The sequence below is a fragment of the Coregonus clupeaformis genome, chromosome 7, assembly GCF_020615455.1.
Source record: "Coregonus clupeaformis isolate EN_2021a chromosome 7, ASM2061545v1, whole genome shotgun sequence".
Lineage (NCBI taxonomy): Eukaryota > Metazoa > Chordata > Actinopteri > Salmoniformes > Salmonidae > Coregonus > Coregonus clupeaformis.
Genome location: NC_059198.1, coordinates 11,144,072 through 11,162,761, shown reverse-complemented (window position 1 = coordinate 11,162,761; position 18,690 = coordinate 11,144,072). Strand labels below are relative to the sequence as shown.

The window sequence follows — 18,690 nt, the reverse complement described above, 5'->3', positions numbered from 1 at the left end:
AAGATGCATGAAAGTATAACACATATTTGTCTCTTAAACTATATGGCTACATGGATGTAGTTTAATATATAGGCCTCTCATACACATTATAGGCACACTAAATAACACAATTAACACATTTCGTTTGTTTAAAGGGGCAATCTGGGTTTTAAATAACAACAATTCAGGAATAAAGTTATTTGTTGCAACACCGCCACTTTTTGGTAAACAGCTGTGGGATGGGGCTGGCCACCCTCAAATTCATAGAAGGAGACTGACCATCTATGAGATCATGATTAAATGATTGTTTTAACCATGTTATGAAGCTACAGTGTTTGCTTGCATTATTTACAAATAATTGAGTAAAACAAGCATATATTTTGGGTTCTGATGGGGTAAGACAATTGAACTAAGCTCATGAGGCATTTATAAGTATTATTTAAGAATCAATAGCAATTTTTTTATTTAAAAGTCAAACAATTGATGTAGCCTACCAATCCCAGATGTCCCCTTTAACAAACAACTGTTTTCCGCACTGAAGTGTTTGACGCATTGCTGCGTACTATGCGAGCCGAGCATGTGTCCCTGGTTCGCAAAGTGCTGGCCCGACTGTTGGAACATGACCTTTATGCCAAGGCAGAAAAGTGTCTGTTTTTCCAACAGTCCGTCTCCTTCCTTGGATACCGCATTACCACCTCAGGTGTGGAGATGGAGGGAGATCGCATTTCAGCTGTGCGTAATTGGCCGACTCCAACCACGGTTAAGGAGATGCAGCGCTTTATTGGCTTTGCCAACTACTAGGTTTATCCGGGGCTTTGGCAAGGTTGCAGCTCCCATCACATCTCTGTTGAAGGGTGGGCCGTCCCGGCTCCGCTGGTCTGCTGAGGCTGACAGGGCCTTCAGTAACCTGAGGGTTATGATCACCTCAGCCCCGGTACTGGCCCATCCCGATCCATCACTACCGTTCGTAGTGGAGGTGGATGCGTCCGAGGTAGGGATAGGCGCTGTCCTATCTCAATGCTCAGGCACGCCACCCAAGCTCCGCCCCTGTGCCTTCTTCTCCAAGAAGCTCAGCTCGGCGGAGCAGAACTACGACGTTGGTGACCGGGAGCTGTTGGCTGTTGTCCGACCCCTGACCGTGTGGAGGCACTGGCTCGAGGGGGCGAAACACCCTTTCCTCGTCTGGACGGACCACCGTAACCTGGAGTACATCCGGGCAGCAATGAAAGGGCTGAACCCTCGCCAGGCCAGGTGGGCCCTATTCTTCACCCGGTTTGATTTTACACTATCTTACATCCCGGGTACGAAGAACGTGAAGGCAGACGCACTGTCATGGCTGTACGACATAGAGGAGAGGCCCATTGACAACACCCCCATACTCCCGGCCTCCTGCATTGTGGCGCCAGTAGTATGGGCGATGGACGCGGACATAGAGCGGGCGTTACGCACAGAGCCATCTCCACCTCAGTGTCCAGGTGGGCTGCAGTATGTGCCTTCTCTTGTCCGTGACCGTCTGATCTATTGGGCACACACGTCCCCCTCCTCTGGTCACCCAGGTATCGGTCATACAGTGCGCTGCCTGACCGGAAAGTACTGGTGGCCTACCTTGGCTAAGGACGTGAGGGTGTATGTCTCCTCCTGCTCGGTGTGCACCCAGAGTAAGGCACCTAGGCACCTCCCAGTGGGTAAGTTACAGCCCTTACCAGTTCCACAACGGCCATGGTCCCACTTGTGTATTGACTTCCTTACTGATCTTCTCCTCTCTCAAGATAACACCACCATCCTGGTCGTTGTGGACCACTCCTCAGTAAAGCCCGCTTGGAGTTTGGCACCAAAAGGCACCTAAAGGATTCTCAGACCATGAGAAACAAGATTCTCTGGTCTGATGAAACCAAGATTGAACTCTTTGGCCTGAATGCCAAGCGTCATGTCTGGAGGAAACCTGGCACCATCCCTACGGTGAAGCATGGTGGTGGTAGCATCATGCTGTGGGGATGTTTTTCAGCGGCAGGGACTGGGAGACTAGGCAGGATCGAGGGAAAGATGAACAGAGCAAAGTACAGAGAGATCCTTGACGAAAAACTGCTCCAGAGCGCTCAGGATCTCAGACTGGGTCGAAGGTTCACCTTCCAACAGGACAACGACCCTAAGCAGCACACAGCCAAGACAACACAGGAGTGGCTTCAGGACAAGTCTCTGAATGTCCTTGAGTGGCCCAGCCAGAGCCCGGACTTGAATCTGATCCAACATCTCTGGAGAGACCTGTAAATATCTGTGCAGCGACACTCCCCATCCAACCTGACAGAGCTTGAGAGGATCTGCAGAGAAGAATGGGAGAAACTCCCCAAATACAGGTGTGCCAAGCTTGTAGCGTCATACCCAAGAAGAATCGAGTCTGTAATCACTGCCAAAGGTGCTTCAACAAAATACTTAGTCTGAATACTTATGTAAATGTTATATTTCAGTTTATTATTATTTAATTTTTTTGCAACAATTTCTAAAAAACAGTTTTTGCTTTGTCATCATGGGATATTGTGTGTAGATTGATGAAGGGGAAAAAAACAATTGAATCTATTTTAGAATAAGGCTGTAACGCAACAAAATGTGGAAATAGTCAAGGGGTCTGAATACTTTCAGAATGCACTTGTATGACAAAGGTCAGGCCTATAACATTATCATTACATGATTGTGCCCCTTCCCAGATATACTATTTTGAATCGTGTTTGATCCAAAAGGGGGAAATTGAGCACACAAAAAATTGAATTTCCAGGGGATTCATATAATTAAAAAAACTGAATTAAAGTTCAAGTGACTGGTTCATTGGAAATACAATTTTATTTGACATTTTACAATAATAAAATGAAATACAGTACACATTAGCACATGTGTGGTTAAGATTAATATAAGAATAGAACAAGATCCAAACAGATAAACATTAAAAACTGACAAAAAACACGTTCTAAAACTGAAATAAACAAATATTTTGTAATACTACCAAATTATTGCATAACATCTTCAACAAATATTATTACATTTAGTGATAATTAACAACATATTTACCTTTGTTACAATGTTATGTGAAGATTAGGTCATGCCAAAGGTAATTGCAGTCTCGTGCTAGTATTGTTCCAAAATTGATTGCATAATCTGCAGTTTTCATGATATGTGTAATGTTTCAAAATCTTATCTGATCAAACATGCAAATATAATGGGAAAATCTGATATGTACATCTTTATTTTCAATATTCAGCTTTTGAAATCTCTATAGTCTTGTGAACATGTCATCTATCATGTCCTCTTTCTGGTCATCATTCTGGGCTTCACCCTCAGTGCCCTCCATCAGGTTTCATATCAATGTCGACACTGTGCTGTTTGGGTCCAGTAATTTAACCAGTGGCACATTCACACCACTCTCCTGAAAGATGAGGTTCTGCAAAGTCATGGCTAACATTGAGCCAATGCCTAAGGCAGAGAGAGGAGAATCGTCATTCAACTCATTCTTGTCAACAGTACAGATCTGACATAACCACTTGGGCAGGAGGAAGCAGCATTAAGTCCAGACCGGGACTCTTTCAATTTGGCTTTTTGCATTGCCTCTTCGAGTAATGCAGTAATACGCATGGTCAATGAGGCATTTTGAGACTTGACATTGTACTTCATGTTTTTGAAGTTAAACTTGCATATAGCCTGTTGGGGTTTGTTTAGCTGGAGGCATTGTTCCAGACTTTCGCGAACCTCTGTAACATCCATGACCATCAATCCCTTTGCCTCAAGAAACCTTTGGAAATGATCCTTGTTCAACAAGAGACCAAGGTTCAAAGGCCCCCAGTTGATGGACTGCCCAGCTAGTCCAATATTCCGTCTATAATGACAGAATATATCCAGGAATTAATTGGTAAAGTTATTAATTACACTTTGGATGTTATATCAATAAACCCAGTCACTACAAAGATACAGGCGTCATTCTTAACTCAGTTGCTGGAGAGGAAGGAAACCACTCAGTGATTTAACCATGAGGCCAATGGTGACTTTAAAACAGTTACAGAGCTTAATGGCTGTGATAGGAGCAAACTGAGGATGGATCAACAACATTGTAGTTACTCCACAATACTAACCTAAATGACAGAGTGAAAAGAAGGAAGCCTGTACAGAATACAAATATTCCAAAACATGCGTCCTGTTTGCAATAAAGGACTAAAGTAAGGAGGATCCTGAATGGAATTCTGGGGAAAGGCTGTGTGCTGATCAAGCTCTGTGATAATTTTGGCCTAAATTGAACTTCACGAGTTAAAAGTACATATTTGACCTTCTAAATCGGACTGACAATGAGTAAGGATAAGTATTCAAGTGAAAGATGGCATCAAAGAGAAGATACTCCGCTATGTTCACCGTGTTTAAGTCGCTCACCGAGCCAAACTCCACGAGGTGGTAGAGGCCGCCATCACAGCCGAAACAGAGACAGAAATGGCGGAGGTTCCTCTCTCATGGCAGAACTGAAGTTATTTCGACGAGAAACAGCCACCTCACTCTGCAAAATGCAAACCTCTATAGATGGCATGAAGGCTAATCTAGAGAAAAATGATAAATGGATGACCCACATTGAAAAGAAAAATTAGGAACATGACGAAAAGCTAATACAACAAGTCTTACCAAGACTGCTTCCTGTTAAAATTCCTGCTAAAACCTTTACTCGCCTAAATGCAGCAATAGGTACATTTTTAAGACAAAATAAGATCGCTCGTATTAGTTATAAAAAACTACAGCTGTTCAAGTAATTGGGTGGGCTTGGCCTCCCTAACCTTAAATCATATCACTGGACGGCACAACTTAATCACATAGCATCATGGATTCAACAACCGAAGGATTTGTCATAGCTTGAAATTTAGACCCTATTTCTATTGACAGGATTAAACAAAACCATATTATTACTCTTACATTGAAAACATGGAGGGAGGTTCAACGCCAATATAAACTGAGTAATGACATTTCTAGACACTCGCCTATATTCCACAACCCAGCCTTTCCTCCTGCTACTGTGTCCCAAGGATTCAGGGAATGGGGAGAGAGAGGGCTTTGTAGAGTCTCTCAACTATTCAAAGGCTTAATTTTTTTAACATTTCAAGAAATCCAGGAGGAATTCATTATATCCCAAACAAATGTTTATATGTACCTTCAAGTAAGGCAATTCATTGTTAAAGGATTGTTTTAAAAAATGACTGAGCGGATTACTCCTATTGACGAGATGATTGAATTACTTTATCAAGGGGAAAACATTGGAACCGTTTAAAATGTTTATCACAATGTCCTTAACATGCAAATATTATCTTTAGATAATCTTAGGAAATCATGGCAGGTTGAATTACAGGTGCAGATATCAGAGGAGAATTGGGGGAATAAATGGAAAACACTATATACAGTGGGGGAAAAAAGTATTTAGTCAGCCACCAATTGTGCAAGTTCTCCCACTTAAAAATATGAGAGAGGCCTGTAATTTTCATCATAGGTACACGTCAACTATGACAGACAAAATGAGAGAAAAAAAATCCAGAAAGTCACATTGTAGGATTTTTTATGAATTTATTTGAAAATTATGGTGGAAAATAAGTATTTGGTCAATATCAAAAGTTTCGCAATACTTGTTATATACCCTTTGTTGGCAATGACACAGGTCAAACGTTTTCTGTAAGTCTTCACAAGGTTTTCACACACTGTTGCTGGTATTTTGGCCCATTCCTCCATGCAGATCTCCTCTAGAGCAGTGATGTTTTGGGGCTGTCGCTGGGCAACACAGACTTTCAACTCCCTCCAAAGATTTTCTATGGGGTTGAGATCTGGAGACTGGCTAGGCCACTCCAGGACCTTGAAATGCTTCTTACGAGCCACTCCTTCATTGCCCGGGCGGTGTGTTTGGGATCATTGTCATGCTGAAAGACCCAGCCATGTTTCATCTTCAATGCCCTTGCTGATGGAAGGAGGTTTTCACTCAAAATCTCACGATACATGGCCCCATTCATTCTTTCCTTTACATGGATCAGTCGTCCTGGTCCCTTTGCAGAAAAACAGCCCCAAAGCATGATGTTTCCACCCCCATGCTTCACAGTAGGTATGGTGTTCTTTGGATGCAACTCAGCATTCTTTGTCCTCCAAACACGACGAGTTGAGTTTTTACCAAAACGTTCTATTTTGGTTTCATCTGACCATATGACATTCTCCCAATCCTCTTCTGGATCATCCAAATGCACTATAGCAAACTTCAGACGGGCCTGGAATGTACTGGCTTAAGCAGGAGGACACGTCTGGCACTGCAGGATTTGAGTCCCTGGCGGCGTAGTGTGTTACTGATGGTAGGCTTTGTTACTTTGGTCCCAGCTCTCTGCAGGTCATTCACTAGGTCCCCCCGTGTGGTTCTGGGATTTTTGCTCACCATTCTTGTGACCATTTTGACCCCACGGGGTGAGATCTTGCGTGGAGCCCCAGATCGAGGGAGATTATCAGTGGTCTTGTATGTCTTCCATTTCCTAATAATTGCTCCCACAGTTGATTTCTTCAAACCAAGCTGCTTACCTATTGCAGATTCAGTCTTCCCAGCCTGGTGCAGGACTACAATTTTGTTTCTGGTGTCCTTTGACAGCTCTTTGGTCTTGGCCATAGTGGAGTTTGGAGTGTGACTGTTTGAGGTTGTGGACAAGTGTCTTTTATACTGATAACAAGTTCAAACAGGTGCCATTAATACAGGTAACGAGTGGAGGACAGAGGAGCCTCTTAAAGAAGAAGTTACAGGTCTGTGAGAGCCAGAAATCTTGCTTGTTTGTAGGTGACCAAATACTTATTTTCCACCATAATTTGCAAATAAATTCATAAAAAATCCTACAATGTGATTTTCTGGAGAAAAAAATTCTCAATTTGTCTGTCATAGTTGACGTGTACCTATGATGAAAATTACAGGCCTCTCTCATCTTTTTAAGTGGGAGAACTTGCACAATTGGTGGCTGACTAAATACTTTTTTCCCCCACTGTAAAGCCACTACATGTAACCGAGTTTCAATTCAAAGTACTACACCTGATAAACTTAATAAAATGAAAAAAGGAATATCCGCTACGTGTTGGAGGCAGTGTGGACAAATAGATACTTTATCACATATATTTCGGCAATGTCCGAAAATTCCGTATTTTTGGTCTGAAATTCTCCATGTTATACAGGTATTATTATTCAACCAATCCTCTCCACTTAAATTGATTAATTATCTTTTAGCAGCAGCAAGGAAATGTGTAACAAAATGCTTGAAAAATGAACATGCGCCCTCAAAAGAAATGTGGTTAGGTCTATTACATTTTACATTTTAGTCATTTAGCAGACGCTCTTATCCAGAGCGACTTACAGTTAGTGAATGCATAAAAGTTTGTATTTTTATTTTTTATTTTGTTCATACTGGCCCCCCTTGGGAAACGAACCCACATCCCTGCAGGCCAAACCCTCCCCTACCTTGAACGACGCTGGACCAAGCATGTATCTGGATTATAAAATATCAAACATGTTTATTATATTTTACCTTTGACCTCTCCCTACATTTGCCTTAATGATACATAAAATAATACCATATAATCCCCCCCCCCCCAACAACGTCCCAAAAATACAAAGATACATTTTTAAATGAATGTAAGCATATACATTTACTTTTTCTTAACCTTGCCATATGTGGTTACATTTTACGTGCATATATTCAAACCAATATATCTTCCTCATTATTTGACCCATCCTGATGAGAACCCAGAGCCCAGTCAGGTATTGATTACAAGTCTAGAAGGTTTTCCTCTAAATTAGCCTCCAAATTTTTCTATTGGGCTTTGTAACCATGGCAAGCCCATCCACCCCCAGGAACAACTCCATACAAACATTCAGAATTCCCAAATGGACAGTCCATTGGTCCTCCTTTAACTTTTACAAAATTTCCCATATTCATTTACATACTGTCCTGGAGCTCCCTGAACTGGGTGTATATCTTTGGCTGAACTAGTAACAATGATCTGTACAGTCATTTGTTTTACTGTGGTTTGGATCAACAAATGATTTTAACAGAGGTAGTATACAGCAAAATACCATTCCCATTACTACAAGTGCTATGCCTATCATGATTGCCATCTTTGTAAACATTGCTCCCCACTTCTGTTTAGTTGTAGCATTTCCCATATATGTATTTGTATCCTAACACATCAAAATATGCAACTTTATCTTAACAATAATATCTAGGACATGCTAAGAATGGTGTCAACATCTTTAGCTTACATAACCTTTTTCACCCATATCACAAGTATTATAACAATCAAAATAATCAATATCAATCTCTAATCCATTAATTGCAATGTCAACATCACTAGGCATTAATATTAATAACCTATTCAGATCAATCAGTCCACTTATAATTCATAATCATAATCAAATTAATTACCCAAAACAACTTTAGAATGACAATTCTTAATTAGTCACCTTGGTTCCATCATTCAAAGTTAAAACTCTCACCTTGGCACATATTGACACTGGCGGAATGTATATTTATATTATCATAATTCTAGCATTAACTTCCTCATAACGAGAATTACAACAGATCAGTATCTTAATGCATTCCTAGTCTAAATTACTATAAATTTAGCAGTGTATAATACCTCCTTAATCAACATACTACCTCAACTAACACTCCCTTCCTCTACCGGCACTCAATCTTCTGGCGTCTTCATTATGTTCTTCAGATAGCTTCGTAGTTCATCTTGGATTGCCCATGGCAATGCCCCAAATCCAATGTCACACCTGAGCCGCCCCACCTCCACCATCATTCTGTTTTGTCCATTTGCAAACCAGTATACCCAAACTACGAAGAACGTTGCATTTGCATAGACCGCTCTCCTCCTGCTCACTCCACATGGACTCCTGTCACATTCTTGAGAGAAAAGGCACAAAAGAGAAGGCAATTGATTGCTTTGATTTGATGCTGGATTCAGGTCTCTTGGCAGAGGTGGTGTCAGACAGGAACGTTTTCAACGCCTTTGTTGTTCCTCTTCAGCCGGGTAGAGGGTTTTTGGTTTTTGTTGAGGTTTACACCGTTCTGGACCGAATTATTTCTGCTATGCATTACGACACCATCCGTAGTAACCTCAGGAAAGGACAGATCATAACAGTTTAGTTGAGTTAATTTCCAATCCAAAACATCCCTATTAACATTGTCTACATGACAAATCATTATGTTTCATCACTCATTCTTAATACCCATTTCTATCTAATGCCTGATAGATTTTCCTTTGAGGGGTCCCTGTTTTCCAAAGGCTATCTGTTTAAACACCCCCTAGTTTCACATTCTCCCTTGAATTCTCCCAAATTATATAACCCAATTGTTTTATTGTAACCTTCCTATATTTTTGCTCATACTCTATTTGACATTACTCTGGTGTTTCCCTTTCCTTGTTCCTATTCTAACAATTGCTTACACTTCTCTCCTCATCTTGGTTGATCATAAAATTGTTTATATTTAGGATTTCCTAAATATTACAAATATTCTGCTGGCCAATATGGTCTTTCCGAGTTCCTTATATGACAAAAGTTGTAGTTGAATCATAACACAGTCCTAGTAACTTTGAAGATTTTGGACTACTGTTAATTCTTTAAACGGAGATGTGGTGCATATTAGACTATTTTCTTTATTTAATTGTAATATAATAAATTGTACTCATCTATATCAATCATTGTTTCATGGCTCCTTCAATTCCCTTTCGTCTGTATTTGGTATAGCTCTAACATGTACAGGGTTTAGTGCACTTTCCCAAGGAATAACTACTCCAATAACACTTCCCCTTGGAAATCTAACACCAAATACTATATCAAATTGTTTATCTAAGTCTTGGACTGTTCTCCTTATGTCTATGATTCACCTGTCTCTTTCTTTCATTATCTTAAGGACACACTACCCCATGTGACTTCCCCATACTCTTTGTGCTGGTTTCTCACACACCAATAATATTTTAACCCTTGTATTTTAATAGTGATCCCTTCCTGCATTTTAGTTATGGTTCCTGCCTGTGCAAGAATATACATTATAATCCTGTCTATATCCCTTCTATGTCTTGTTCTTCTGCTCTTTATTATTATCAGTACTGCATTCCCCTTATTCTCAGGGAACTAGTCAAGTGCAGAGAAATCATGATAAGGATATCTGGTGCGTCTTGAAGGTCTGGAATCTCTCGGTGGTCTGGAATCTCTCGGCGGTCTGGAAGTTCTTGAAAGTCTCTTAATCATCAGTTCCCTCACTCTGGTACAATGGTTTAGATGATACCCGATCGCGCTCCCCTCTATCCGTACCGTCGTTGGTGTAACCTGGACAATGATGTATGGTCACTTTAGCTGTTAACCTTCTTCCGTCACTAGGGTCTCCGGATCAGCCAGAGTCCCTCTCAATCTATCGACATCGGTCTGCGAAGAGTGTCCTTCTACCAGCCTACCCATAGGGAAGCTCAGAGTTACTGCTGCAAAGACATACAAGCACAGACACACAAAAGACAACAATGCTACCCAATGGCTGAGGTTGGAACACTCCTATAGTGAGAAACATGGATCTAAGTATCTGTCTCCACCACTTTTACCATCATTAAGGTAGCCAACAACACCTGGTACAGGCCCCTCCACATAGGGTCTTTCCAGCTCTTTCTTCTGTAGTCTTTTGCCATCACATAGTCTCCAAGGCGCAGAGAATGCTCAGACTCTCCTACTCAGTTGGGCAGAGTTATCTTCACCCATGAAAAGAAAATCTTAAGAACACAGTTAGTTTGGTGAGACACAGTATGCTACTTATGTCCTCTCATCCGTCAAGAGAAGCCTTGAGATTATGAAGCACACCTGCTTCCAGCTTGTTGTAGACAGACCTCCTCTACACCCTGCCTCCTATCACAAAAACTAAAAAGATTTAACCTAACCCATAACACATTATTACTACTGCTCATATCCTTAATACACCTTGCATATTTCCCCACAAAACCATTATAAAACATTAAGCCCAACTTCCCCCCTTGGACACATGCATCACATCGTGATTCATGTGTTCAAAAAACAAAACAACAACAATATTGCCTATCAAACCAAAAATAATAACTAAACTTAAAATGACAACCCTTGAGCATATCTTTACTTAACTGTATCCCATATCACTATTCAAGGAATACCTCTCCTTCAGGACTAACTCTCTCACTTCATCCTTGTCCTGTTTGGACTAATTTATATATAGGATTTTTTCCAAATTATATACTTCTTTACAATTATCCTTATTATATCTAACCCCCTAATTCAGCATGCCTCTAGAATTTACAGTGCGGGTGATCAGCTCACACTATAAAGCCAGGACAGATTTCAGAGGTCATTGAAATCATTCAATTAATTGTTTCATCCAATAGTATACTACTCTTAACAACCATCAAGATAATTGGATAAATGTTGTATCCCGAGTGTACAGTAAGTCCTTAGTACAGCTCTTTTCAAAATAAATCACACATATTTACTTATCCCTCAGTAAATAAAAACCCACATTACATGTGTATGCCCCTTTAAGATATTTCACTTCCATCCCGTCAAAAAACCCAAAATAGAAATAAAAATCCTATACAGCTAACATTTCATACTACGTAGTTTGTTTGTGGTTATTCGAACACCATATAGTAAAACAATAAACAAACAAAAAATGGCCAGGCCTTATTTATAGTCCCAGAAAATATTTATAAGAAAAGAGAATCACTCCCCCCTTTTTTCTGGAAGAAAAAGTACAAATTGAGTTGGTTTCCATTTTGATACCTCTTAATCAGTCCACACAATCTAAATTCGAAATTCTCACTCTCTTGCCACATCTCCTGATCCCTCCTTTCCGACAACTCTCAAGAACATCACTTGTGACTGCTCCCTTCTCCGGTGAATTCCACAATTCATCGCACATAAAACGAAATAAAATCCCATAAGATTTAAACCCCTAGGCTTTTCCTTAGCCGCACTGCTACCACTCAATCACTCCAACATGCTTTGTGACATCGAAAACTCAAATATGCTATCCCTTGCCTCGTTTGTTTTACTTTCCCACATGCCTGTGGCCCTAGCAGAGCAAGGGAAACAACTACTTCAAGGTCTCAGAGCGAGTGACGTCACCGATTGAAATGCTGCTAGCACGCACCGCTAACTAGCTTAACCATTTCACACCGGTTACACTCACCCCCCTTTTGACCTCCTTTTCCGCAGCAACCAGGGTCAACAGCATCAATGTAACAGTGTTGCTTCCGTCCCTCTCCTCGCCCCTTCCTGGGCTCGAACCAGGGACCCTCTGCACACACCGACAACAGTCACCCTCGAAGCACCGTTACCCGTCGCTCCACAAAAGCCTCGGCCCTTCTACCAAAATAGTTTACTAATGTGATGATGGTTTCCCCATTACCTTCTGTGGACATACCCCTTCCTTAACTATTATTAGTCCCTCTGATCTGCAATTAATCTGGACCCCCATTCTACACAGTGTATCTCTTCCTACTAAATTAACTGGAATTTGTTCTGACACTAATATATGTACACGTAGCTTTTTCCTGCTTTTTATTCTACTGGAACTGTCATATGTATTACCTACATTTGTCATGAAAATTCTACTGGCTGTGCATCTTTGCCTAACATGGGGTTGGTGAGAGGCATAATTTGGATTTACACATGAGTAAGTTGCTCCAGTATCTATCATCATTGGGGTGCCTCTATTCTTCACCTGAACCTTTAGCATAGGTTCTTCATCAGCCTGCATAGTTACTGCCACTAGCTGACCCTCCCCTTTAGGATTCTCTGGGCACCCCTAGTATCCATTATTTTTCTGGGCTTTTTATTGTCCTTCTGTGTCTTAAATTTGCTTTTTCCAAATATTAATAATAATAATAATATGCCATTTAGCAGACGCTTTTATCCAAAGCAACTTAAAGTCATGCGTGCATACATTTTTGTATATGGGTGGTCCCGGGGATCTAACCCACTACCCTGGCGTTACAAGCGCCATGCTCTACCAGCTGAGCTACAGAAGACCACAGATGAGCGTATAGTGCCTTTTACTGATAATGTTATAATTGTAGCCTATTGCATTACTTTAGTTTGTAGTATCTAAACAGTTTATGATTTTGCTGACGTTTGCAAATGGTGTGTTAGAGGAACTTGGCTCTGCTTGCGGAAACATCTGGAAAGCATTACTACATAGGTTTCTTGGAATAGAGGAAAGTCTGCTATGTAGAGGCAGGGGATTGGTTTATTAAAATCACGCCATATTATGTTACATAGGATATAAATACCATGTTCTGAACAAAGGACGGGGGGGAGACAACATATTAGATCAACAGATTGGGCCGTTGCTCTCCAGATATTCTGCAGATGTCTGTAAATTGATACTGTGATCTTTGATACAAATAAACCTTTATAATCAAAGTACAGTGTAAGCGGACTTCTTATCATCACAGCATAGATCAGCATCGTTGTCTTGGACACCACAAGTTTAAAATATAAGTTTGTTTATTCAACAAATCTAGAACCCACTATAAATTGGTGCTATTCCCTCAGCATAATAGCCAAAGCTCCTTGCATCCCCTGGTTCACGTAACGAAAATAAATTATCGTTCTAGAATTCACCAACTATTCGCATACATCACTGGTGTCATGCAAACTATAGAATAAAGTAATAACAATTAGAATTTGTCACATAAATGTTTTCCATCCAACTATTCAAACTTGCTTCAAATATCTCTTTCAGCTCGACACAGTCAACCAAGCACGACTCTCCTCCACCCGAGAACAAGATCATGGCATTAGTAAAGTCTATTCACAACCCAACAATAACTAATAGTATATTTATATTCATATTATTAAAATACCTTACTTTTATTCCAGTCTACCTAAACAATTCAAATTATGGCCATAACTCTATCGCAATTGCCAGTCCGCTATTCAAATGTATGTAACTGTCCTTTCTGATTAGACTATAGTCACTCCTTCCCGTTGAATAAGTGAGTCCTTCAGTCTGAAAAGACGCAGGCTGCTAAATCGTCCAGTCTTATCCTGACTGTTCCGTCAATCTAGACAACCCACAACCATAGTTGAACTATACTTAAAAAACCTAAACTCTAATCAGTGATGCAGAATCTATGATTTATTGAAATGACAAGTTAATCCTCCTTTATTCCAATGATAATGGTCAGTAGTTTTAGTATCTGGCACATACGACACTTTATCAGAAAATAGCTTTGTAGGACACAGATCTTACACGCTCAACGTAAACAACTTAGCAGTCAACGAGTCAAACCCATATTCATTGATTTGGAAACTGTCACGCCCTGACTCAGGGGACGCTTATATGTTGATTCAGGGTGTGTGTATTCCTTGTTGTGTTAGTTCTATGTTGTAGAATCTAGTATGTCTATTTCTATGTTGGCCGGTGTGGTTCCCAATCAGAGGCAGCTGTCACTCGTTGTCTCTGATTGGGGACCAAACTTAGGCAGCCTATTGGCACTAGTGGGTTGTGGGATCTTGTTCCGTGTGAGGTATGTTGTTTGTCTACCTTGGACTTCACGTTTCGTTTCATTTGTTGTTTTGTCGTGGTGTTTATTCAATATAAATAAACATGAATGCATATCACGCTGCGCCTTGGTCCTTCTCGTTCGTCAACGATCGTGACAGAAACAGATCTAATAACCTAACCAAATGAATTATATTTTCCCCTAATATACTAAAATTCCTTGACTATATCACCTCTGCTTCTGAAATAATAGATAGCTTATTATAACGCTTAATTCTACCACTGTCGTTTAAGGACGGGTCAGACCAAGGCGCAGCGTGAAATGCGTACATGTTTATTTAAATGATAAACACACGACAAAACAACAAACCAACGAAACGTGAAGTCCTAAGGCTGAAACACTAAACAAGCCTCCACACGGAACAAGATCCCACAACTAATGCACGCCAACAGGCTGCCTAAGTATGATCCCCAATCTATAATTTTATCCAATCCCTCGTACTAAATTACACTCCCATAAAATTCATTCTATTCTAATATATTCACATCTACCAAACCATTAATGTTTCTAATGATTCTTTATTGCCACAAATCAATTAATCACAATCTAGTCTCAGCGGAACGAACAACAAATTACCCAAATCCTTCCTCTCAGTCACAGAATCTTCCCAGAATCATATAGGCTGGTCACTATTCACTGATCTTACAAAATTCTATGACAGGCATTGTTGTACGAAACTTCAAGATATCATTTACAAGAAAAGCTTATTATTCCAACGTATATATAATTATCATACACACCTCTATATCTCATCATTCAAACTTCAGAGTGCGACTCATTTACACCATTTATACCACTCTCATTCCATATTTATACAATGTTGTTCTCAAACGCGCTTAATTACTATTGTATAACCTACAGGAATATTTTATTCTATCAAAGGGCCCACATTTGGAATGTTAACCCTATCCCAGTTATTATTTTACTGTAGTCAATTTATCATAATACTACATCACCTCTAAAGTTTCCAAATATAATGTCAGAAACATACCCTAAAAGATTGATCAAAATACAATGCATAGACGTCATATGATCACACCGGTACACGTGAACTGTTCCTCCAACAGGATTTATTCTACCCCTCCTGGTAACGTGAATTTCTACACTTAGTTTGTCAATGAATATCCACGCACCATTTATTCTTCTCTTTCCTAATGTGAGATTGGGCACGCCCTTTCTCCATCAGACAGAAGCTTCAAACGACCTCAAATATATTTCCTTTCCTTACAGAAAGGCTATTTACTTGCAGGATTTCTTATTATTCTCACTCACACAGATGAGTAGCCACTTGTGCCCAAATGAATCAGACAGTTGAATGACTCACAGCCGCCTAAGCAAACCATTCACCCACACAAGATGAGCAGACCTACTCTATTTAACACTTTCTCTATATTTTGAAGCCCTTGTGGCTATTTAACCCGTTCACCTACTCAGGATGACCTAACTTTTTTACCTGATCGACCCTGCCTAACTTTGGCATCACCACAACACAGGATGATGCCCCACCTACCCGAGCAGACCTCTAACAATGAATTCCTCATTAGAGCGGTAACCGTAGGTCCCAAATTTAGTTAGCCACCTGCCCGTTCAGCCCTCTGGAGTGCTAATTTTAGCTCTCCAAAGCGGTATCCACAGGATTTCTATTTATTTAGCCCCCTAGGTGATACACTTCCCCCACACACCTGGACTTCTACCTATCCTACGCTTTCCTAAGCGACCTGTAAATTCGGCCCTCTTTCTCTGATACACTTCCACGACACAGAGAAATAGCGTTATTGCACAGGATTTCGCCTACCGAAGCAGTCCTCAAGACGATTCACTTCCACTACACTTCTAGAGCGGTATCTGTAGGTCTTTTTAACATGTTATTGTCTGATCGCTCAACCAGCTGGACAGCCGCCCGTGCCGAAATTACCCAGACAGAGTGATCAGCAAGATGAATCAAATGAGTCGACTGAATCGAACAGACGGGACGAACAAATGAATCATATGATTTGAACAAACGGTTCAGACGAACAACAGAGTGACATCAACATGTATTCTTAAATCCAAAAGCTCCCAGTCTCTAATTTTCTGGTTCTTAAATTTGGAGAGACCTACTTGGTATTTTGCTGCTGAGGCCGGGCCCCGGATCGAACCATACAACTTTATACTATATAAGTAAGAACTTGGCTTACCTATTAAATGCGTCCGCTTTTGTTTGTATGGTCCGTCCAAGCCGTTTCATAACTGCAGATGTACACCGTCTCTGGCCCCTGTTATCAACTCCTGGCAAGCTCGCCAAATATGTCGTAGAAATATTTGACTCCAAAGTAGTCAACTCTAAAATATCTCTCAAGAAACAGGAGCCTGTGAATCCAAAAATTAGACTTTTATTATCTAATAACGAAAGCCGAGCAGTTCCATGGAACGGCTGTCTCTCTCTGGCTTAGAGATCCCTTTTATACACACACAAATGCACAAACATACTTACATGGCATATTCAGTTACCCCCCTTATGGCAAATTCCTAACTTATTTTAGTTCTGCACCACCCTTCTTTTTCAACGTCCAGCTGTCACACAATATCCACTCCAAAAGGTCATGAATGCTTTTTTCTATATGAAGCCTCTCATTCTATCATTCTATTGGCTGCGTGGCCTAGGCCCCTTCTTAAAAAAGAACTAATGTAACACATACTGTTGAGAGCTTTTGTGAAAGAGCACATCCATTCATTTGAAACCCAGCATATACTACATGGCTATATTCCTTATTTAAGCATGTATCTGGATTATAAAATATCAAACATGTTTATTATATTTTACCTTTGACCTCTCCCTACATTTGCCTTAATGATACATAAAATAATAGCATACTTGTAGGGCGGCAGGGTCGCCATGGTGTAAAGACTTGTAGTGCCTTGCCATGGAGTAGTCTTCATTGCCTGCCCGAATGGTGTACTTGTGTTCCGCTAAGCTGTCTTAAAGGCTTCTCTTTGTCCATCCAATGTAGAACACCTTGTACTGTGGACATTCCAATCTGTAGATGACATGAGTGGGGTTTTGCAGTTAATGAAATGCTTGACTTGATACTCTGTGTCAACAAAATACTTTTCTGTGCAATATTTCTGCAATGGTTGCACTGGTTGCATTTAAAATAGCCCCTGGGTTTGTGGTCTAGACACGTTTTTTTGAGAGTCACCAGGAAGATAGCTGTGGACTAATTTGTCATTTAGGGTAGGACATCTTACATCTTAAAGCTTATGACTGGTGGCTCTGGGAAGACTTCGCGCAGTAGCTTATCACTTTGGATGATTCCCCAATTCTTGTTAATGATTATTTTAATGTTCCTTGCTTAAGTGCAGTATTTTGTAACAAAGTACACTCTCTCTGGTGCATCACGAGGCGCTCCCCTTCGCAACAAGTTCTCTCTGTCAAGTCGTCAAGCCCTTATACCTGCATCTTTCAGGACCTGAGCGCTGTATCCCCGGTTCAAGAAGCGATTCTCCAATTCAGCAGATTTGACACTGTAGTCTGTTTCCTGATCGCAAATTCTGCATACTCTTTGGAATTGGCCATATGGAGTGTTCTCTTTTAGCCTTTTGGGGTGGAAGATGTCTGCCCTCAGAATGATATTCCCTTCTGTAAGCTTCCTGTGCAAACAACATTTGTCATTTTTACTGATGTCAAGGTCCAAAAAATTAATGTTATCCTTGCTGTACTCCATAGTTAGTTTGATGTTAGGGTTAATGCTGTTAAGGTATTGGTGGAAGGAAATAAGTTCATCTTCTGAGCCAGACCAGAACAGGCAAACATCATCAAAATAGCGTCTCCACCATACAGTGAGGGAAAAAAGTATTTGATCCCCTGCTGATTTTGTATGTTTGCCCACTGACAAATAAATTATCAGTCTATAAGTTTAATGGTAGGTTTATTCGAACAGTGAGAGACAGAATAACAACAAAAAAATCCAGAAAAACGCATGTCAAAAATTTTATAAATTGATTTGCATTTTAATGAGGGAAATAAGTATTTGACCCCTCTGCAAAACATGAATTAGTACTTGGTGGCAAAACCCTTGTTGGCAATCACAGAGGTCAGACGTTCCTTGTAGCTGGCCA

At 40.5% G+C, this 18,690-nt stretch overlaps 1 protein-coding gene across 1 annotated transcript in view; it reads right to left on the bottom strand.

Moving 5' to 3' along the window:
* The window catches only part of LOC121570196 (patched domain-containing protein 3-like), a 35,384-nt gene that overhangs the window by 334 nt on the left and 16,360 nt on the right, over window positions 1-18,690 (bottom strand). The gene's annotated exons all lie outside the window — the stretch shown is intronic.